The sequence below is a fragment of the Archocentrus centrarchus genome, chromosome 7 (assembly GCF_007364275.1).
Source record: "Archocentrus centrarchus isolate MPI-CPG fArcCen1 chromosome 7, fArcCen1, whole genome shotgun sequence".
Lineage (NCBI taxonomy): Eukaryota > Metazoa > Chordata > Actinopteri > Cichliformes > Cichlidae > Archocentrus > Archocentrus centrarchus.
This window is the reverse complement of record NC_044352.1, coordinates 36,838,672-36,863,292: the sequence shown is the minus strand read 5'-3', so window position 1 is coordinate 36,863,292 and position 24,621 is coordinate 36,838,672. Positions and strand designations below refer to the sequence as shown.

Here is a 24,621-nt window from a genome sequence, read left to right as displayed (position 1 = left end):
ATATCATTCTTTGATTATTCTTTTCTCATCTTTGTTTTTTTTTTGTTTTTGTTTTTTTCTCTTTTCTTTTTTTTTCTTTTCTCTTTCTCACTCCTTTTCCTACCCTTTCCTTTCTGCCTGTCAGGCCTGGTGTAAATAAATAAAATAAAATTAAAATACAAACGTAATACATACTAACAAGAGTAGCCTATTGTAAAACTTACAGAGCTATTCTTGGGAAAGCAAATATGTTTGGTACACCAGAGCATTCGGATCATATTCCGATTGTGAAAACTGCCAGACATGACAGGCTAAAAAAAAAAAAAAACGCATATAGCACATTTATAGCACAGGAGCACTGGGGTGGGGAGGGGCAGGGGTGGACGGAAGCCAGCAGAGGCGAGAAGCGGGAAGTCGGGCTACTGTGGGGCTGAGTCAAACTCCCCCCTCAGCTAACAGTTCTGATAAGATGTGGAATGTTCATCAGCAGCTCGGGCTGGGGATATCAGTTCACACAGGTCAGACGACGGGACAGCGGGGGTGTAGAGCATCTGTTTACAAAACATCCAGGAGAAGAATGAGATAAGCGGCAGTCCAAGGCCGCCAGGGAGCCAAATTTCTGATTCTACACTTGTTTTGGTACAGACTCTACTGATTAATATGTTGAGCGCCTTTAGTCTTTCTGGCACCTCTCAGTACCAGGGGGTCTAGGAGGTTATTTTGATTGTTGGGGTTTCTCTGTAATTATTGCAATATGAAGCACCTTGAGATGACTGTTTGTTAAATTGAATTATTGAGGTGCTGAGCCATGCACACTGATCTTTCAAAGGCTTTCCAGTCCTTGCTGGTGCATTTCCAAACCAGGTGGTAAAGCAACCTTTCAGAAGGCTCTCTATGGTGCCCTCAGAGAGTTACTAAGTATGACAGTCTTTTAAATGTGTTAGGCCATACAGGCAGTGGTGTGAGTAGCTGTCAGCTGTTTGTCTATGCGGACTCTAACATATTTAAAAGCCTTCATGGGGCTATTATTTGTATCAAAAACAACTGTGTGCGTATGTGTGCGTGCGTGCGTGCGTGCGTGCGTGTGTATTCAGATCCATGCCTGTGCAAATTGCAGTCCATGCATGCATAATCCAGTATGTGCGTGGGTATTCAGTTCTGTGTGTAATCAGATTTGTAAATGTGTAGACAAATCTGTAAATGCATGCATAGATATTACAGTATTTCTGAATCACTAAAACATTAAACTCTAAACCAAATCCACAGAGGCCTAAACAGATTTCTGGAATCTCACACTCTTTTGGCCAAACCATGAACACAGTTCAGGCACTCAAACACATCCGGTTCAACTCAATCACTCTTTTTGTTGTGCAACAGCAAACACATTCTCAGTCACTAAACACACTGAACACATTGTTGCTAAACCATAAACACTGGCAGCAGAATGCAAACACAACTCCAACACCGCTGTCATCTGTTACACACAGCAACTCACAATTGAACACACATGTGTCCAATGATGTGAGCAGACCAACTGGGCAGAATAAAAGTCAGTTCAGTGTGCAGGTGGCACATGTGCCTCTACAATGGACAGACAGGAGGAAGAGTGCATGTGAGAGGTGGCGGACAAGGAGGAAGAGGATGAGGACGACCGAGAACAGTCATCACCGATGAGCTACAGCAACCATTGTACATCATGTCCTCGTCTGCAGGATGACCATGAGGGAAGCAGGACAAAGGGTCCAACCCAATCTGAGCAGATTCTCTGTGGCTGCATCATCAGGACATTCACTGCTCCATGCTGTACAACATCTGCCACACATTCTGCCACACTGGAAGTACTCTGATGTTCATTACAGTGCAATGTCCAAGTCCACTCCCCCCTTTCCCAGAATTGAACAATGACCACATGCGGGTGGCAGGAGCGCCCTTTTCACACAACATGTGGAAGTCCCTGGCCAGCAGGGTACCAGTGTCACCCACTTTGCAGTCACTGGTAACTGGGGGGTCCTCCACCATCATGCTAACCTGGGGCCATACAACACCGGACATCTCCTCACATTCCTGGGTGGTCTACAGGATCACACGGCTGCGTGTGAACAGCTGGATCAGCAAGCAGTTCCTCCTGTAGACGTCATAGTTTGGGACAATGAGAACTTTCACCGTGTGTCCAGATACACGAGTGGTTCACAAACAACCAGCACTACATGAACGTGTTCCATCCACCTTACAGCCCCTTCCTCAGTCCAATAGAGGAGTTCTTCTCTGCGTGGAGGTGGAAGGTGTTCCACCAACAGCCCTACACCAGGGAGAATATATTGGAGGCAATGGAGCACGGATGTGATGATGTTACTGTAGAGTCCTGTCAAGGCTGGATTCAGCACACAAGGGGGGGTTTCCCCGGTCGCCCCATTGCCTGTGATGTGGTTGAGGTCCTCTGGCCCCACACAGACATGATGGTGCAGACTGAATCTGGTGTACACTGATGTGCTTTCTGTTGTATGTTATTTATGTATGTTATTTACATATTGTTTGTTTATTGACATTCAGTCATGTCACTCTGACTGTGGCAGTGTTTCACTGTACACACTTGAAATAAACATTTTCTTTTGACTACATGCCCTGGATGCTGTGTTTTAAATTATTTGATGTCGTGTGTAACAGATTGTCATTTTTCTTCCCTCCCTAACCCTTCCTTATCTACCCTGCTTTGCTGCTTCGCTGCTTTAGAGCCTCTCTTCACACAGCTTCCAAACTGGAAATTATAATTATGGATCTGGTCAGCTGGTATCTCAGTGCTATTGATTGATCAAATTTTCACCATGAGGAGATTGGGGAAAGGAGAGCCCTCTTTCCTCTTATCCAATTGACATACCTGGCTGGCTACGTTATGGATGCCTGTGGAAGGTGGAAGATGACGTGCCTGGCTGTACTGTTGATTGAGGATGCTGTATATATATATTTGCCTTATTGATACCAGGATTCCTTCTGATTGGACTTGGGGATACCTGGCTTATCGTGAAATTCAGAAAGTCTGGGCAGCCGTTCAGGCCTTGGTAAGGCTGCCTGTGATGGGAATGCCGAGCAGTACAGACTCAAACTCAGACTCAGTATATCTGGAGCTGAATCAGAAGGGATGAGATCTTGGAGAAGTGGTTGTTTCTGCATGGCGAGGAACGAACCCAGAAAATTTGGATGATTGGATTTTTCACCATTGAGAGGTGCCAGAAAGACTAAAGGCTGTCAACAAATTAATCAGTACAGTCTGTACCAAAACAATTGTAGAATCAGAAATTTGGCTCCCTGATGGCCTGGGATTGCCATCATCTCATTCTTCTCCTGGATGTTTTCTAAACAGATGCTCTACGCCCCCGCTGTCCCATCTTCTGATCTGTGTGAATTGATATCCCCAAACCGAGCTGCTGATGAACATTCCACCTTTTATCAGGAACTGTTAGCTGGGGGGAGGGGGTCCGAGCCAGTCCACAGTAACATGAACCCACTCACCTTCACTGGCTTCCTTCCACCCCTGCCTCTCCCCACCCTAGCGCTCCCATGCTATATGTGCTGACTATGCAGAGGTTTTTTTTAACCTCATACTGTGCCCCCATTATGGGGCAAAATATGAGATGCTTTTTTCTCCTTACCTATCCCATTGTGTTTGCTTTGTTTTCCTCTTCTTAAATGCCAGCGCCTGTGACAGCAGCAAGGCTGCATAACACTTCTGTCTTTTGTCTCTGTATTTGGATGGGTGTTCTGAAATGCTCGTTATATGTTTGACATGTAACAACAATAATTTCCTCCTGAATTGTTTCTAAATTCTAACTTTACGTACAGCACTTTCGTCAACTTTTGTTGTTTTAAATGTGCAATATAAATAAACGTGACTTGACTTTTTGAATATATTTTTTACTTGCTGTATGTGTGATCTGACCACAGTGTTTTGTTTTGCACACAGGCAAATGATTTTGCTATTATGGTTTGATTTTCACAGGAAAGTCTAGGATTTTGAGAAATTAGCTTGAGTTTTTGGATTTGTGTTTAAGGTTTTGGGAAAATGGGTGGCAGGCTCAGGAAATGTCTGTTAACAGCTCAGAAATACTGTAATAAGCTGGAATTGAAGATTGCTGCTACTCCTCCTCCTCGACCTGTGCTTTGAGCATTATGACAGTTACTGTGACTCAGGGGTGTTGATTCATTTAAACTAACATATTCATCCTGCTGTAACCAGGTTTCTGTAAGGCACAATAAATCAACATTTTGATTAATTATTAAATTGTTTACTAACAGGGACTTGGAAGAGAGAGACCTAATGTTTAATAATCCACATTTAACTGTTTTACTCTTAAATATCTATGGAGTGGCTGTGGCTCAGGAGGTAGAACAGGTCATTCCTGGCTATCCCATAAAGTAGCCTTGGGCAAGATACTAAATCCTGAGGTGCTCCCAATGTGTTTATTAGAGTGTGATTATGTGTGTGTGAATGTTAGATAGAAATCACTTAGATGTAGAAAATGTTTGTTTGAATGGTTGCATGAGATATGCTTTCTAAAGTGCTTTGAGTGCTCATGTAGCATTGAAAGGTGCTATCTAATAACCAGTTCATTTACCATTTATATTGTCTTCATTCCTCCCTGCCTGGTGCTGTTCATCCTAGTCTGTGTTTTCCCATTATGTAAGAAGACTAAGAGCAACTGGGGCCTGACCAGACTGTTGCTCTGCCTTCTTCCTGACTCTTAGCCAAGCCATGCTGTGTCCTGCAGAGCAATGCTTTACTAACAAGTATTTTTGTGTCTAGAAGAGCTAGACTTGCAAGTTTTATATGTATATTGAAAACACTGTAAATGCCTTCTTTAAAGTCCTAGTAGCTGTGGGGGGTGGGAAGCCTTTTCCTCTTAACACATTTGTTTTTTCATTTTATGTTGGCAAGGCGAGAAAGAGGCCAGTGTTTTCATTTTTCCTCAATGATGAGTAACTTGTGTTCTTTTTTAGAATGTTTTATTTGTCATTTTAGCCATGCCCGTCATAACATTATCTACCTGAAAATGATAGATAAATAATTCTGTTTAAGACTGCAAATTTGCTGTGACATTGATCCTTCCTTGGGAGTTGGAAACACTCACTTTTATGTTAGGCTCTAGTTTTTCCCTAGGCTGGGCTGTTACAGTATTTCTGAACTGTTAACAGACATTTCCTGAGTCTGCCACTTATTTTCCCAAAACCTTAAACACAAGTCCAAAAACTCAAGCTAATTTCACAAAATCCCAGACTTTCCTGTCAAAATCAAACCATCACTGCAAAAATCAGTTACCTGTGTGCAAAACAAAACACTGTGGTAAATGGACTAGCTCTTTTCTACTCAGTATGAGCACTCAAAGCGCAATTACAACATGTTTACATTCACCCATGCACTCCCATTCATACAAGCACTTCCATGTTTGCTAAGCTAAGTGCTTTTTAATTAACTATCATTCACACACATTCATACTCCGACGGGACGGTCGGAGAGCAACTTGGGGTTAAGTATCTTGCCCAAGGATACATTGGCATGTAGCCTGGAGTAGCCAGGAATTGAACCGCTGACCTTCTGATCAGTAGGTGACCTGCTCTACCTACTGAGCTACAGCCACCCCTATGGTCAGATCTCACACACACAGCAAAAAAATATATATTCAGAAAGATCGTCTGTTTCACACTACATCAAATAATTTAAAACACAGCATCCAGGGCATGAAGTCAAAAGGAAATGTTTTTATTCCAAGTGTGTCCAGTGAAACACTGCCATAGAGTGACATGACAGTGCTGAATGTAGATAAACAAACAATATGTAAATAAAATAAATAGCATACAACAGAAAGCACATCAGTGTACACCAGATTCAGTCTGCACCATCATGTCTGTGTGGGGCCAGAGGACCTCAACCACATCACAGGCAATGGGGTGACCGGGGAAACCCCCCTTGTGTGCTGAATCCAGCCTTGACAGGACTCTACAGTAACATCATCACATCCGTGCTCCATTGCCTCCAATATATTCTCCCTGGTGTAGGGCTGTTGGTGGAACACCTTCCACCTCCATGCAGAGAAGAACTCCTCTATTGGACTGAGGAAGGGGCTGTAAGGTGGATGGAACACGTTCATGTTGTTTGTGAACCACTCGTGTATCTGGACACACGGTGAAAGTTCTCATTGTCCCAAACTATGACGTCTATAGGAGGAACTGCTTGCTGATCCAGCTGTTCACACGCAGCCGTGCAATCCTGTAGACCACCCAGGAATGTGAGGAGATGTCCGGTGTTGTATGGCTCCAGGTTAGCATGATGGTGGAGGAGCCCCAGTTACCAATGGCTGCACAGTGGGTGACATTGGTACCCCGCTGGCCAGGGACTTCCATATGTTCCGTGAAAAGGACACTCCTGCCACCCGCATGTGGTCATTGTTCAATTCTGGGAAAGGGGGGAGTGGACTTGGACATTGCACTGTAATGAACATCAGAGTACTTCCAGTGTGGCAGAATGTGTGGCAGATGTTGTACAGCATGGAGCAGTGAGTCACATCATTGGACACATGTTCAATTGTGAGTTGCTGTGTGTAACAGATGACAGCAGTGTTGGAGTTGTATTTTCATTCTGCCACCAGTATTTAAGGTTTAGCAACACACGTGTGAAGTGTGTTTAGTGATTGAGAATGTGTTTGCTGTTTTGCAAAAAAAAAGAGTGTTTGAGTTGCTCCGGATGTGTCTGAGTGCCTGAACTGCCAAAAGAGTGTGAGATTCCAGAAATCTGTTTAGGCCTCTGTGGTTTAGGGAATGGAGTTTAATGTTTTAGTGATTCAGAAATACTGTAATTAATCAAAGACCCAGACAAAGTTTTAATTCTTTTGAAAGCCTGACTCTTAGTCTTGTCCATCCTAATTTCGTCCACCTGGTCCTTACTCAGAGTTTCTGTCTGATTTCTCAGACTTTTTATCTGATTTAGTGCTCAGTTCAGATAAAAAAATTATAGTGGGTGATTTTAACATCCATGTAGATGCTGAGAATGACAGCCTCAACACTGCATTTAATCTATTGTTAGATTCAATTGGCTTCTCTCAAAATGTAAAGGAGCCCACCCACCACTTTAATCATACTCTGGATCTTGTCCTGACATATGGCATAGAAACTGAAGACTTAACAGTATTCCCTGAAAGCCCCCTCCTGTCTGATCATTTCTTAGTAACATTTACATTTACTTTAATGGATTACACAGCAGTGGGGAATAAGTTTTATTACAGTAGAAGTCTTTCTGAAAGTGCTGTAACTAAGTTTAAGGATCTAATTCCTTCATTGTTATGCTCTTCAGTGCCAACACAGTGCAGAGCAGCTACCTAAACTCTGCTCCCAGTGAGGTTGATTATCTCGTCAATAGTTTTACATCCTCACTGCGTATAACTTTGGATACTGTGGCTCCTCTGAAAAGGAAAGCTTCAAATCAGAAGTGCCTGACTCCGTGGTATAATTCACAAACACACAGCTTAAAGCAGATAACCCGAAAGCTGGAGAGGGAATGGCATCTCACTAAATTAGAAGATGCTCATTTAGCCTGGAAAAAGAGTTTGTTGCTCTATAAAAAAGCCCTCCGTAAAGCTAGGACATCTTACTATTCATCATTAATTGAAGAAAATAAGAACAACCCCAGGTTTCTTTTCAGCACTGTAGCCAGGCTGACAAAGAGTCAGAGCTCTGTAGAGCCGAGTATTCCTTTCACGTTAACTAGTAGTGACTTCATGGATTTCTTTACAAATAACATTTTAGACATTAGAGGAAAAAATTATTCATAACCATCTCAAAGATTATTCTTCATGTTCGGCTGCTTTCAGCACTGCTGGTATTTATTTAGACTCTTTTGCTCCAGTTGATCTTTCAGAGTTAACTTCAATAGTTACTTCCTCCAAACCAGCAACATGTTTATTAGATCCCATTCCTACTAGACTGTTCAAAGAAGTCTTTCCAATTATTGATGCTTCAATCTTAAAAATGATCAATCAGTCTTTATTGGTTGGCTGTGTACCACAGACCTTCAAGGTGGCTGTAATTAAACCTCTACTTAAAAAGCCATCACTGACCCAGCTGTCTTAGCTAATTATAGGCCAATCTCCAACCTTCCTTTTCTCTCAAAGACTCTTGAAAGAGTAGTTGTAAAACAGCTAACTGATCATCTGCAGAGGAACGGTTTATTTGAAGAGTTTCAGTCAGGTTTCAGAATTCATCACAGTACAGAAACAGCATTAGTGAAGGTTACCAATGATCTTCTTACAGCCTCTGACAGTGGACTCATCTCTGTTCTTGTCCTGTTGGACCTCAGTGCAGCTTTGATACTGTTGACCATAACATTTTATTACAGAGATTAGAGCATACTATAGGTATTAAAGGTACTGCACTGCAGTGGTTTGAATCATATTTATCTCATAGACTCCAATTTGTTCATGTAAATGGGGAGTCTTCTTCACACACTAAGGTTAATTATGGAGTTCCACAGGGTTCTGTGCTAGGACCAATTCTATTTACATTATACACACTTCCCTTAGGCAGTATTATTAGAAAGCACTGCATCAATTTTCATTGTTAAGCAGATGATACTCAGCTTTACCTATCAATGAAGCCAGATGACACACATCAATGAGTTAAGCTGCAGGAATGTCTTAAAGACATTAAGGCCTGGATGACCTCTAATTTCCTGCTTCTAAATTCAGATCAAACTGAAGTTCTTGTTCTCGGCCCCACAAATCTTAGAAACATGGTGTCAAACCAGATACTTACTCTGGATGGCATTACTTTGGCCTCCAGTAACACTGTGAGAAATCTTGGAGTCATTTTTGACCAGGATATGTCCTTCAATGCACATATTAAACAAATATGTAGGACCGCTTTTTTGCATTTGTGCAATATTTCTAAAATTAGAAACATTTATTATTTCTAGGGTGGACTATTGTAATTCATTATTATCAGGCTGTCCTAAAAGCTCCCTGAAAAGCCTTCAGCTGATCCAAAATGCTGCAGCTAGAGTACTGACAGGGACTAGAAAGAGAGAGCAGATTTCTCCCATATTGGCTTCTCTTCATTGGCTCCCTGTTAAATCTAGAATAGAATTTAAAATCCTTCTCCTCACATACAAGGTCTTGAATAATCAGGCACCATCTTATCTCAAAGACCTCATAGTACCATATCACCCCAACAGAGCACTTCACTCTCAGACAGCTGGCTTCCTTGTGGTTCCTTGGATACTTAAGAGTAGAATGGGAGGCAGAGCCTTCAGCTTTCAGGCCCCTCTTCTGTGGAACCAGCTCCCAGCTTGGATTCAGGAGACAGACACCCTCTCTATTTTTAAGATTAGGCTTAAAACTTTCCTTTATGATCAAGCTTATAGTTAGGGCTGGATCAGGTGACCCTGAACCATCCCTTAGTTATGCTGCTATAGGCCTAGGCTGCTGGGGGGTTCACATAATGTTTCTTTTCATTCACCTCTTTTTACTCTGTTTATACTCCACTCTGCATTTAATCACTAGTTATTATTAATCTCTGTCTCTCTCCCCCCCTCTCAGCAGATGACCCCCCCTCCCTGAGCCTGGTTCTGCTGGAGGTTTCTTCCTGTTAAAGGGAGTTTTTCCTTCCCACTGTCACCAAGTGCTGCTCACAGGGGGTCGTTCTGACTGTTGGGTTTTCTCTGTATTATTGTAGGGTCTTTACCTACAATACAAAGCGCCTTGAGGCGACTGTTTGTTGTGATTTGGCGCTAAACAAATAAAATTTAATTGAATGTAAGCATTCATGTAATCAGACATGCAAAGGTCCAGTACAGTAAAGAATATCTGCACACATTGAAATCTATGTAGTGATCTAAGCATTTGAATTGAAGCAGCCTTGTAGAGCTGCAACAGTGAATAGAACTGAATGTTATTGTAAATATTGAGTTTCTCTTTAATTATCTGTTCCAAAACCACATCTGTCACCCAGATAATCCAGGTGCAGTTTTATTTTACTTCACAGACTGTTGTACCATTGTGAGAAAACTAATTGTCTATCACAGCTTACATTCAGATGGAAATCGAAATTTAAAGAACATTTCAGAGCACATTTGAAAGATACCAAAGAGTTTTTCCTTTTTTCCCTACAGAAAGAGTCAGTCCAGTGGAATTCCTGACTACAGCCTTGAGATCCAAATTTGTCATGGCAACCCTGATGATAAAAGGTCTCACTCTCTATGACGTTTGAAGATCAAGGAGCAATGTCCAAAATCAAACCCTGTGCTACAGGTAGTTATGGCATTGACTAAGTTAGGCTATTCATTCACACAAAATGCAGAGAATGGAGAACAGAGGGCAAGAGGAAAGAAAGGAAATGTGTGATCAATACAAGTCTGACAGGTTTACAGTTTTTCTTGAAACATCCCTCCATGTCTCTAAACTGTAAGCACAAAACTCAATTTTCAAACTACTTTCAGGAAACCTCTGTGTCTTCCTGCAAAACCAAACTTTTGCCTCAAAACAGCTCAAACAGTGCTGTCAGATCAGACCCCGAGTCAATCAAAATGAAAAACACTACAGAACAGTCATTATGCACAACATAGAAAAAAGGAAAACACAACGATCAGGTCATAAAGTCTTTAGAGATGATCTTTACTGTTCACAAAAATGGTTTTTCAAAACAAAACTCCTGTTTAGCAATTGTAGTACACACATACATACACACATACACACACACACATATACATATATATATATATATATATATATATATATATATATATATATATATATATATACATACATACATACATACATTACAACAACAAAAGTGCATACAGTATCTACTCCTCTTCCTCTCTGATTGTTTCTGTTTATAGTAAAAGCCTCAACAACCAGGGCTCCTTGTACTGGCTTATATTGGTTTCTTCACATCGTTAGCCACCTGTGTGATCAATTTTCAGTTGCTGTGTTTAATTTGAGACACCTGTGCTCTCGCCTTTTGCTACCTGTGCTTACCATTATGCAACCCAGTGCATCACAGTGCAAAATGTGTTTTAGTGAGCGAAAATATGTTTGCCAGTTGTGTCTATCAAGGTGAAAAGTGCTTAAGGTTCTGCCAAAAAAGGTGACCATTTCAACAAATGGGTTCAGGGCACTGAGCATTTGGTTCAGACAGCAGTGTTCAGTGTTTTGGCAATTGAGAAAAACTGTAATATGCTCAGATAGCACAAGTCTTACTGATGATGTTACTATTTTTCCAGTTTCTAAACTCTAAACACTGCTGATAGTAATGTGACTTTCAGAAGTTTCTTTTTGTATTAGTTTTTATAAATCTATTGTTAAAGAAAGTTGGTCAATTTTGAAAAGCTATTCTTTCATTATTAATCTCATACAGTTGGAAAACCTGGGATGTAAAGATTAGCCAAGACTTTTTTTGTTTTGTTTTAACGGTGGTAAACAATGCATGGCCTCCTCAAACAATATGCAGTGAAATAAAAATTGCCAAACTTGCTAGTTAATTTTTTTTTTGTATGCCGACATCAAGATAGTGTTTAAATTGTGCCTGTGGGATTATTTCTATCTCACCCATGCATGTGTGACAGTAGGATTTAATTCAGTTTTCATATGAGGAATGTTACGGGTGCCAGATGCCACCTCTGCCCACAGAGGGTCAACTTCAACCAGCTGGGTGGCTTGTATGAAACCTGCAGTGAAAGTTATGAATTATGCAGTGTTTACAATAAAATGCACTACTGCTCTGGATCTGATGAGATTCCAACATGGTAAAAACAAAATCCATTAAGAAAAACTATCCTGATAACTTCCTGCCAGAACATTTTCTGTTTTTTTTATGGAAAGTTCAGATTTTTCCATCAATAGTAAAATGGAAAATTCTGCTTATATCACCATTCACAGGTATTTCCTTCCACTCATACTCATTAAATGTACTTTTTCATATCCTTCAGCAAACATTTCTATACAATTACGTCCTATCTTCATCTTTGTTATGATCTCTACTTAGTACACAACAGCACTGGTACACTTAATTACTGGTACATTTAATGTTAAACAGCCCTTTGTTTTCTTCAACCCAAAATCTATGCTAAAATATAATGACACCATCCATCCAAACATCCATCAATGTCATCCACTGACATTGATATATATATATATATATATATATATATATATATATATATATATATATATATAATGTATATAGTGCTTATGTATATGTGTATAGTATTTTTCTATTTTATATTATTTTATTCTATTCTACTTTTAGTTCATTTGTTTGACTCATCCTTTACATTTTTCTCTGTACGGAGCTGCTGTAATGTGCAAATTTCCCCGTTGTGGGATCATTAAAGTTTTATCTTATCTTATCTTAATGTCTCATGATAAAATGACTATATAGGAATACATGAATTAATCAGTACAGTTTTTCCTCATGTTCATGAGCATGCATTAAAGTGGCTTCAAAGTGTTTTCTTCAAACGTGCCTGACAAACACTGACACACACTCCATTTAACAATATGCAGAATCACTGCCTCACAGGTGCTTCATGTCAGCCAAACAGCTGCAGTTTACATCCATGAGACAGTGAACATATATAGTGAGCTATGTCCAAAAACTGACCACCAAATTACATTCACTGAGTCTCAGTGAACATTTGTCCTCGATCAGCCATTCTCAAAGTCAGGAGTGCTGCAGCCCACTTAATCAAAATACAAGAGAAAGTGATGCATTTCCCTTAAAGTTTTATTTAAAAAAACAAACATAAGCTGTTGGCTATAACTTGCTAATGTTAGCCAGTCATATGTAAACTGTGTGACCCACCTGCCACTGGGACACTTTAACACAGGGGTAGGGAACTCCAGGCCTCGAGAGCCGGTGTCCTGCAGGTTTTAGATGTGTCCCTGATCCAGCACATATAGAAGTCATCAGCAGGACTCTGGAGAACTTGACTGCAGACTGAGGAGGTAATTCAGTCATTTGAGTCAGGTGCGTTGGATCAGGGACACATCTAAAACCTGCAGGACACCGGACCTCGAGGCCTGGAGTTCCCTACCCCTGCTTTAACACAAGAGCAGTAAATTTAGGTCAGAGTAATGAGTAATATATCACAAACTAACCACCTCCTGTTACCAGTTTGAATTCACTTTTTATTTAAACAAATACATTTATATAAATATATAACTACACACAGTATGCAGTACTGTACTTGTGAGTAAATTCCATCTGAATTTGTTATTTTTTACACTTTGGAAATCACTGTCCTAGATGAATACCGTAGTCTTTATTTTACAGTATAAAGTGTCTGAGACTGCTAACTGGTGCAATATGAATAAAACTGAACCGATCAAAAGAAGGTGTTCATGAAATCTGCATTTATTAGAACAGAACAAATGGACCTCAGACTTCTGCTCATATAATAAATTACACAGAATAAAGCATTAAATTAAAAATAAGAGCATTATACCATACATGTTTTACTGACAAGCTTTTCAAAGACAATGAGGAGCAGACAATGAGCAAAGCACCATTACAACTGCATGTTTTAATGAAGGCTTTAAAACAGCAGTCCGTGCTCGGGGTGTCCATTTTTTATAAAAATCCTCAGTGACAGTCCCTCTCAGTGCTCACCTTTTTCTCTGCTGTGCTCAACATGCTGTTTAACTTTGGTAGGGGAGAAAAGTTTGATATGTTCTATGACCATTAAATGTTAGAAAAATGAGGTCATGGTCACTTTCAGTGCAAAAACCTCTGTGGACACAGACCCTAACAAGTCAACAATAAGACATGACTACAAAATGACACAAGAGGCTGGGGGAAGAGCAAGCATTATTGCAGGAACTTCAGCCGTCTGGGTAAATGTGTCCTGTTCCTCCATCTCAGCCTTTGGAGTCGTGGTGAGCTGTGTGGAAGGCAAGGTTGGACCCAGGACTGAACTTAGTGTGATTTATTGAGGGAACGACAAGGAAATAATAACAATAAAACTGGAGCTGGACAGGTGCCAGAACTAAATACAAAACAGTGGCACAGGGAGACACACACAGCAGGGGAACACACTGACACAACAAAGAACTGACACAGACCGAGGGTTTAAATACAGACACAAGGTAACGAGAGGCTCAGGAACAGGTGGAGACACAGCTGGGAATAATTAAACGGGACAAGAACAGGAAGTAGATTAATACAAGACTAAGACTTAACAAAGTAAAACAGGAAATAACTGAATACTAAGACAGACACAGACGTGACACCACACTGGCATTAAAACTGAATACAGAAACACACAGAGGGCCACAGAGACATGAGGAAGATAAGAACACAGGGACTCAATATAACTAATAACAGGACTTACAAACTGTAACAGAAAAGGAATCAAAACCATATGAAAACTGGGAAAGGACAGAACAGAAGCTAAAGGAACAAAAACGCTGGGCAAACGGTCCCAGAGCATCACATTTGGGCCTGGTCGGGATTTATTCTGAGAGGAAAAATGTAAGAAATTAAAGTTTTTTTGTTTGTTTTCTTTTAAGCTGCAAATGAAACAAAATGAATAAAACTACAAAGTTTAATATTGAGCAAACTGAGGTGGAAAATAACTTGAAAATAAATTGAATTTCTACCTCTGAAAGCCAGCAAGAAAGAGCAGAGTTATGCTTTGGTCAGACCTGCTGAGGATCATCATTAATAATTTACCTATAAGATTCAAGATTCAAGATTCAAGATTCAAGAAGTTTATTGTCATGTACACCGCAAAACACTGTGGTTATGCTGAGCAATGAAATTCTTACTTGCGACTGCTTTACAAACAATTGAAATAAGCAACTAAGTTAAAATAAAATTTAAGAACTAGTATATTAGGAAAGTAAAAGTAGAAAATAAAAATAAATAAATAATAAAGCAAGTCCAATATATACAGATATATACAGATGAAAGAAAGGCAGGTAATCACAGTTTGGTAATCAGTCAGTGGTTCAGTAGCCTGATGGCCTGTGGATAGAAACTGTTTTTTAGTCTGGTTGTTCTTGCTTTTACACTCCTGTAACGTCTGCCAGACGGCAGGAGTGTGAACAGTGTGTGCTGTGGGTGGGTACGGTCCTTGATGATGTTGTGTGCCCTCTTTATTACCCGGGTATTATAAGTGTCCTGTAGTGATGGGAAGGCAGCTCCACAGATGAATTGTGCTGTTTTGATGACACGCTGGAGAGCCTTCCTGTCCTGACTGGTGCAGTTTCCATACCACACCGTGATGGAGTTTGTCAGGATGCTCTCCACAGTGCATCTGATATAATACATGTAGAGTTGCATGCATGTGCCTAAACGTGCTGCATTTGGTGAGAGCTGTTGATCCACCTTTAAAATAATCTCTAAAGATCTGAATGTTGAAGACACACAAATATCTCTGCTTGCTGTTAGGCTAAAAGCTTGACATAAACATAATCTATAATGTGTTAAGGAAAATAAAGGCAACTGTAAAATGTGAGTTTAATTATAGAACTTATATCAGAAATTATACCCAAATTATTCCTCCCTGTCAGTACTTCAGCAGAAACAGCAGTTACCTATATATCACTGACTTTAGCTCGTTAGCTAACTAGCAGCCACAGCTGTGTAAGCCCTGAGAGGGTGCTGTTACCATGATTAGCAGGTGTGGCTATAAGCAGCAGCTCCAGAGTCCAAAATCCAGATGAAGCCTGTCAGTGTGATTTCTGCCCTCCCTCCTAATTTCCCCTCCTTTTGGGGTCCTTGCTCCTGTTGTGCACTGCAGTAAAGAAATATATAAAAAACACCTGGAAATAACCAATACAGAAAATTCCTTTACATTCATACAGAATATTGTCCTGTATTTTTATGGATGTTTATACAGTGAACATTTCAAACAATTGGAATCATAATGAAATAAAATACTGTTGTTGTTTACTTATAATAAGCCTACATGTGAAGGTTTTGTGCCTTTGTAGGTAATTTTTGATCTCTAAAATAATATACAAGACTGTAGACTTTAGGAATTCAACCCTGGTGTCGCGGGGCAGCTTTAGCCACATCCGCTGGGCAGCGTTGGACCGGCTGGGGCTTTCCCTGGAGGACCAGTGCCACCATTTCCACGGCTCAAGGATGGAGATGGGAGATTCACCTACACTCAATGGCTTTGGGGCGCTGCGGCCAGACAAAGTGCTTGCATTACTCCCTTCGTCCAGCTCAAAACTACTCACCAAGTGGCAAGGACCCTTTGTGGTCGCACAAGTGGGAGACATTGATTATTAAGTAGTGTGGTCGGATGGGAGATGGGCCACACAGATGTCCTACCTCAACCTCCTGAAAGCATGGAGAGAGGCAGAAGCTGTTTCTCTGGTGAGCCTGGTGAAAGACAGAGATGAGTTGGGGACCGAGGTGCCAAATTCAATGGTAATGGTAAATGGACTAGTTCTTATATAGCGCTTTTCTACTCAGATATGAGCACTCAAAGCACTTATACAACACATTTTACATTTACCCATGCACACCCATTCATACAAGCACTTCCATGATTAATTAATTAAGCTAAGTGCTTTAATTATCTAACATTCACACACATTCATACTCCGACGGAACGGTCGGAGAGCAACTTGGGGTTAAGTATCTTGCCCAAGGATACATTGGCATGCAGCCCGCAGTAGCCAGGAATTGAACCACTGACCTTCCGATCAGTAGGTGACCTGCTCTACCTACTGAGCTACGGCCACCCTCAATCATTCCCACCTCACTCCACTGTGATGACATCTCACTCCAGCCCAAACAACAATTGTTGCTGCATTACAAAAGTGGTTTGCAGATGTGTTCTCCCTTTGACTGGTCACACCATTCTCATCCAGCACTGCTCTGAGACTCACCCAGGTGTGACGTGTGTTCATGACCCTATCAGTTACCTGAACGCAAGACACAAATAGTTCAGAAAGACTTGTCACAATTTGATCAACAAACTCCTGGAGTGTTTGGGCACTTTTTTACAACACAGGATTTGATCAAGGGCTACTGGCAGGTTGCCATGTCTGCATGGGTTATATCAGCTTGTCAGTTCAATTCAGTTGTATTTACATAGCACCAAATCACAGCAAACAGTCCCCTCAAGGTACTTTATATTGTAAGGTAAAGACCCCACAATAATAGTACAGAAAAAAACCAACAATCAGACGACCCCCTGTGAGCAGCACTTGGTGACAGTGGGAAGGAAAAACTTCCTTTTAACAGGAAGAAACCTCCAGCAGAACCAGGCTCAGGGAGGGGGGGTCGTCTGCTGTGATTGGTTGGGGGGAGGGAGAAATGTTTTGACTTGATTTTAGTGTGGGGGTATGGATTACTGTATTGTTTTTGTACTGTAATGTAATGTTTTTTGTTTGTTTTTTTTGTTGCTGGGGTCCCTGTATAAGCTAAAGCAGCTTCTTGGGAGTTTCCCCTTTTACAAATCTTACAGGCGTGGTGTTGTGCACATGTATTCATCTTAAAGGTTTGTGAATAAAGAGATAAAAGAAAAAAGAAAGAAAAGAAAAGACAGGACAAAAGACATGGCTGTCACCCTTCTTTGCGGCCTGTTCGGCACCCCGGTCACTTTCTAGCCTCTCACGGTGCTGCATCTGCACACTGCACATGCCACCGCCTACCTGGATGATGCCATCATCCACAGTGATTGATACCTGGGTGGAGCATGTGCAGTGGGTGGCCACAGTGCTGGAGTTTCTGAGGCAGGTGGGGTTCACAGCCAACCCAAAGAAGTGTGTGGTTGGATGGAGGGCGGTACCAATTGGGAGGTGGGCAGGTGTGTCGTCAGGTGGAGAAGACAGCAGCCATCTTATCCTGCCCACCTTCCAAGACCACAAAAGAAGTGAGGTGGGTTTGGGGGCAGGCTGGTTATTACTGCAGGTTCGTTCAGAGCTGAATGGACCCTTAACTGACCTCACCCGAAAGGGTGTCCCTGATCAGGTCCAGTGGACAGAGCAGCGCCAGGTGGTGTTTGTAGAAGTGAAGCAGGCTTTCTGTGGGGAGCCCCTGCTCCACACTCCTAACTTTTCCCTCCCTTCTGTTCTGCAGACTGATGCTTCAAGCAGAGGGCTGGTGGCCGTTTTGTCGGTTTGCAGATAGGAGATGTCGACCGCCTGGTGGTGTACATTAGACGGAAGCTGTCAGAGCGTGAGACCAGCTACAGCACTGTCGAGGAGGAGTGCTTGGCAATCCGGTGAGCGGTCGACTCTCTTCACTATAACCTCCTGGGACCCTCCCTCACTCTCTGCTCGGACCATACGCTGCTACAGTGGCTCCATCGCATGAAAGATGCCAACGCCCACATCATCCATTGGTACCTAGATTTGCAACTGCACAAATTCAAGGTGATCCATAGGCTGGGTGTGCAGATGGCCATCTTCCTCTTTCGCTCGTGGGGAGGGGCAGAGTAGGTTAGGCCGGACAGCTCCCCGGCCTAAGTTGGGTGATGGGGTATGTGGTAGTGTGGAATGGTTTGTGGAGGGCTGGTGCAGGGGGTTCGGGAGGACGGCGTCTGGGGAAGTGACATGGTCTAATAACGTCTCTTTATATGTGTGCAGCAGCCTGTCGGGATGAGTGTGTGGCTGTAGGAGTTCGGAGCTGGCAGCAGCAAAGACAACAGCTAGAGCTGGTGGGCAAAGCCTTGCACGAACAGGAACAGTACAAAAGCTGCGTGTGACACAAAAATAAAGATAACAAACTGTAAACTGGTGTTCAGTGTTGGAGGCTCCAGCTGATCATGCTCAGACCTTCACCTCCCTTTGGAGTACCAGCTGCAGGAGAAGGGGGGAAACTGGGAATATCTTCATGATTATGTTTCTACTTCACATTCAGGATTACTCAGAGCTGCAACTCTGCTAAATATGGAGGACCAGGAGAGTTGTGCTCTTTAAAATAAAGCATTTCATACGTTAATTAATTTTGAAATAAAATATTTATTAGTAAATTTACTTCAATTTACAAATTACTTTTTAATTTATTCTATTTATTTAGACATTAATAAAGTAATTTATTGTTTGATATTTCAATCTACAATAAAAAGAGGAATTATAAATAAACACTGGGTCATTACATCTCAAATCAGCAAATTTGTACATCATTTTCTGCTCGACCATCTCTAATTTACATCCACAGTTTAAACATATATAATGAAAAATTTAGCTTCATATATCAAATACTTTTAAATGTTTTTAATCTTAACTTACAAGCTATAACTCACAAACATGTCCATGTTACCAGCTTCCTTCTTAAGAATTTTTCCTGACTCTTTTGGAATGATCATTACTGATGAAGGTTGAAGGAGAAAGAGATCAGGAGGTAAAGCAGTCCAGGTTGCTGGTTCTCCTGTACGGGTGCCTGGTGCCAAAAAGGGGACTCAAAGTGCTGTCAAAGCTGGAACAGCCTTCGTGAAGATGGTGTGCAACAGATGTGGAATGTATGTGTCCTCATCTTCCAGAGGAGTCCCATTGCTGTATACAACATTCAGAGCGTTATGGGCACAGAACCAACACCGATCAGACATAACATTGTGACCACTCGTATAATACTGTGTTGGTCCCCCTCCTGCTGCTCAAACAGCCCTGACCCATCGAGGCATGGACTCCACTAAACCCCTGAAGCTGTGCTGTGGTATCTTAACTGAGATGTTAGCAACAGATCCTTTAAGTCCTGTAGGATTTGAGGTGGGGCCTCCAGACTTGTCTGTCCAGCACATCCCACAGATTGGATTGAGATCTGGGGGATTTGGAGGCCAAGTCAACACCTCAAACTCTCCTCAAGCCATTTTTGGTTTGTGGCAGGGAGCATTATCCTGCTGAAAGAGCCCACAGCCATCAGGTGGAGCCTATCCCAGCTGTCATAGGGTGAGAGGCAGGGTACACGTGTACAGGTCGCCAGCCTGTCACAGGGCCAACACAGAGAGACAGACAACCATCCACACTCACATTCACAGCTATGGGCAATTTAGAATCACCAGCTAACCTAACCCCTGTAACTGCATGTCTTTGGACTGTGGGAGGAAACCCACGCAGACACAGGGAGAACATGCAAACTCCACACAGAGAGGCCCGGGCCGAGGTGGATTCAAACCCAGACCTTGTAGCTGTGAGGCAACAGTGTTAACCACCATGCCACCCCCTAATGAATATTTTATTGCACAATTAATTAATAATTCATCAAATGGTTTATTTTGATGAATGCAATCCTCCAGGTCCTCCATAGATAGTACATTTTGTGAGTTACAGTACTCATAAATAAATGTTGCTTTATCAAAACCAGTTTTTGTTTTGGGAGCTTCAGGAATGTAGTGGCAGGTGTCCTGCTCTGAGAAATGCTGGCATGTGTGTAACTCCAGTGAAGCAGTATTCTTCTGAGACATCATCAGTCCCTTTTTTATTGAAACGTTGCTGATAATACTTGTGTACTTGTACTCTTTCCCCCATAAAGATGACATCTGACAGCCACTCTAACAGGCATCCAGGGGGAAGACTTAAGTTTTTGAATGTCAGCCATTTACTTGTATTGTTATACTCTTATACTGTTATTATTATATTATCAATAGTTTTATGTAATTAAAGGTTTTCCTTGTATGAAATATAATTAATTTGCAGTTGTTGTATAATGAGAAATGTTTTAAGGAGGTAAAGTCGAGGTTGCAGAATTCGACATTTTGGGGTTTTTCCCGTTTGTTTACTTGTGTTAATGCAAATGTATGCTGACACATGTATGTTCAACAGCTGATTCTGTCTAAACAATATGTAAACTTTGCTCGTCTTATTGTCACTTTGGACAGAGAAGTAGAGCACAGTTCAGCGTCTGTGTGCTCCAGTCTCCAGCTTACAATGAAAACAAAGAAACAAACAAATGTGAGGCAAACACAAACACAGCTCAGCTGACTTCAGAAACATGTTGGCTTCAGTAAGATTTAACAAGAGCCGAATGACACACAAGCTGAACACACAAATATTGCCTAAATACACTTCATATGTTTCAGTTACGTTTGCACAACTAGTCGCCCATGGGTGCAGCTGCTGGAGTGCTATCAGGGTTATGATTCAGGTACATATGTAATAAATCAATCACCATGTTTTTTTATTCAGTAAAGGTTGTTTGTTACTTTTGATGAATATTATTAAAAATATAAGAACTGTTTGTGCTTTGTACCCATTTGTGATGCCTGTTGGCATTATGGGTAATGGGGATTACAGGTCAACCAATCAGCTCTTAGGTCCAATAACACAAACATGTATTATTTCAAACATTCATGTGGGCTAATATCATAGCACAAGAGATTTACATCGTGTTTACATAATTTATTAAGTTGTTCATATGGACAATTTATATAAACCACTCAGCAGAGCATCAAACTTTAATTCATTCATTTGCTTTGTATTCATTAACAAATGACCACTGGCTCTCTGACCTTAGTATTTGTCCCAGAATGCAGTGAAAAGACCCTCCATGACTACTGTAGCACTGTATGTGCAAACAGAAACAATATTTGATGAACCTTTACTTTGTAACGTAGCTTACGTTACAAACTGACATTAGGTTTCCATTTGTAATAATGTAAGCCAAACAACCCAGGCTGGACCTGCGTGACTGTCACAGCACAGCAGGTTCTGTGCTCTGACCGTCATTACAAGAACATTTCAGGAGAACTTTACAGTGCACCAATGCACCTGCAGCCAGGTGGGTCAGCAGCCAATGGGAGCTAACAGGGTGTATGAAGAACCATCTTCATAAGAATTTCTTCTTGGAGTTTCTGAGAAGTATTGGCTGCATGATGTTGTTAGCTTAGGAAAAAACTAGATGAAGAGTCAGCTGGAAATATGTGTTCAGTGTTCATTTTATGATGAAGGGAAATTTATTTTGACAGGCCAAATCATCCACAGGCATCCTACTTGCACAACAATAGAAATATATTGAGCTATGGAAGCAGTGACAGGATAGAGAATTGTATATGAAAAATCATGATCTTTTACAAATACCAAAAAGCAGCTTTAATATTTTTGAGCTTTTGTTTTGAAAATCAAGTGTAATTTTGTTAAAATTGTTTGAAAGTTGAAACAATACTTTAATTCAATTCAATTAAATTTTATTTATATAGCACCAAATCACAACAACAGTCACCTCAAGGTGCTTTATATTGTAGGTAAAGACCCTACAATAATACAGAGAAAACCCAACAGTCAGAACGACCCCCTATGAGCAGCACTTGGTGACAGTGGGAAGGAAAAACTCCCTTTAACAGGAAGAAACCTCCATCAGAACCAGGCTCAGGGAGGGGGGGGAGACAGAGATTAATAATAACTAATGATTAAATGCAGAGTGGAGTATAAACAAAGTAAATAAGGTGAATGAAAAGAAACAGTGCATCATGGGAACCCCCCAGCAGCCTAGGCCTATAGCAGCATAACTAAGGGAGGGTTCAGGGTCACCTGATCCAGCCCTAACTATAAGCTTGATCATAAAGGAAAGTTTTAAGCCTAATCTTAAAAATAGAGAGGGTGTCTGTCTCCTGAATCCAAGCTGGGAGCTGGTTCCACAGAAGAGGGGCCTGAAAGCTGAAGGCTCTGCCTCCCATTCTACTCTTAAGTATCCGAGGAACCACAAGGAAGCCAGCTGTGATTTGCACAGAAGTCCAATAACAGAAAACCACTCAGGCTCTGTAAACAAGGCTGGGTTCTCTGAACTGTCATTAGTGCAAACAACAGTCAGGACCTGTTACCTGGCCTGAAGGTGCAGGGAAGCGACCTCTCATGTACCGGTGAAAACTCCAGCGTACAGGCAGCAAGCAGCAAGCTGTGAATGTGAATTACCATCTTACCAAATCTACGCTTATCGTTAGGTTTGGTTTCACATTTCCTTCAGTGCCGCCTGCTCTGGTGGGTGCAATACATTTGACTATGGTCTCTAACTTCCTGTTTCTAAGAACAGTCACCAATAACCTGAGGTTTTTCCACGCCGTGTGAGACCAAGTGGGGAAAATCGATTGGAAACCGTGTACTGGGGGCTTCTGTTTTGGACTACACATCCTCCTCACTGTCACCTACCCTGCCTGAGTTCTTAGCTGTTTGGGAGGCCATGCTGGGGGGCAGGTAAGGGCCAACAAAGCTGACATTAAATTGATGTCACGCCTGCTGTTGCTAACCCCCATTTCTGCCAGTTGTGCACCTCTCAATTTTTGTAACTTGGCACATTGTGCACCTGGTTTCCAAAGCTACAAACATTTATTACAAGTACCATTAGTACAGAAAGAGGCTGAGGAATCACTACACATCTTACATGCTGAACAGGAAAATGCCAGCGAGGCAGCTGGAGAACTGCAGGCCACAATACATTAATACTATCAATACAATTTGCAGGTGATTCAAGAGAACATATGCTCTGATAAAGCACGTGTAGGTGACAATATGAAATAACTCGCTATGTAAAAGTGACATTTCGGGCGTCCGGGTGGCTTAGTGCTTAAAGCCAGCAACCACATACATGTGCCACATTGTGACGCAGGTTTGAGTTCCACCCTGTCACCACCTTGCTCACGTGTCCTCCCCTGTATCTTCCCCTGTTTCCTGTCTCTCCTCTACTGCAAATAAAGCCGCTGTGGCCAAAAATGAAAGAAGTGACATTTCATATTTATTAGACAATAATGAAACAGATCAAATAAATCTCAATGTTAGGATACTAATGATGGTCATGAATAAGACTAAATGCAAGCAGATGTCCTTTAGCTCAAGAGATAAGATTAATATAATATATAACATATATATTATATATAGGTCAGCACCTCTAGATTATTAATATTATAGGTTATAATCAGTCCATTGTTTACCGCAGCTTTTCCAAATGATTTCACATTGATGGTTCTTTTATAGCCGAGCATTTTGACAAAGTGCTTAAAATACTTTGTTAAATAATAATTTTTTAAGCGTTACATTTTCATTGTAAATATTAATTACAGTAAAATTAAGAGGGAAAGGCAGGAAAAACACAGTGGAGCTGAGCTGTGACGTCAACACGTATGCACCCCTCCCAACTGTACACTGACTGCTGCGTCAGAGCGAACGTGCCAAGTACGCACCTGCGCGGCTCGTGAGCGTTTGCCGGGGCTGCAGTTACCCGGTGTCAGCCCCAGCGGTCATCCTGAAGAAGTACTCTAGGTCAGCAAACACTAGAAATATCAGAAGCACGTTTGTGTGACACATTTTAAATGTGCACAGCTGAGAAACCTTCCAGATACACCGCCATCACATCAGGTCAAATATGAAGAACGTCTGTTACAGCCGGGAGAAACAATAAGGTCGCAACAATTATTTGAGAAGTTTTTTGACATCTTTTTTTTACCCCCTTCCCACCAGTATACATCTATCCATAATCATCTCTTGATCATTTCACATATTTCTTTGTAGAGATTAACTTTGAATATTGCAATTAACATTTTAATTTCTAGCCAGTCTCAATCCAGCTGAAGCAGTTTATGGCTCAGCCTGCAGAGCGCTCAGCTGGCAGATGGGGGCGCTGTACACAGCATGTGGTACAGCCGCTCTTAAGTAATTTATAGTCCCGCAAATGATGTATGCTGAGTAACGCTCTACAACACACGGAAGGTCA

At 41.4% G+C, this 24,621-nt stretch overlaps 1 protein-coding gene and 1 long non-coding RNA gene across 2 annotated transcripts in view; both read left to right on the top strand.

Annotated features, from left to right (window-relative positions):
• The window catches only part of lrrc38a (leucine rich repeat containing 38a), a 32,467-nt gene extending 22,241 nt beyond the window's left edge, over positions 1 to 10,226 (top strand). Inside the window, exon 3 of the mRNA XM_030734619.1 lies at positions 10,130 to 10,226. The gene's annotated coding sequence lies outside the window, so the exon portion shown is untranslated. The remainder of the gene's footprint in view (positions 1 to 10,129) is intronic.
• A 7,725-nt stretch (positions 10,227 to 17,951) lies between these two features.
• Positions 17,952 to 18,674, top strand: LOC115782552 (uncharacterized). The gene is made up of 3 exons (XR_004020162.1): positions 17,952 to 17,976; positions 18,061 to 18,205; positions 18,570 to 18,674. It is a non-coding gene; the product is annotated as an uncharacterized LOC115782552 (long non-coding RNA).
• The last annotated feature ends 5,947 nt before the right edge of the window (positions 18,675 to 24,621 follow it).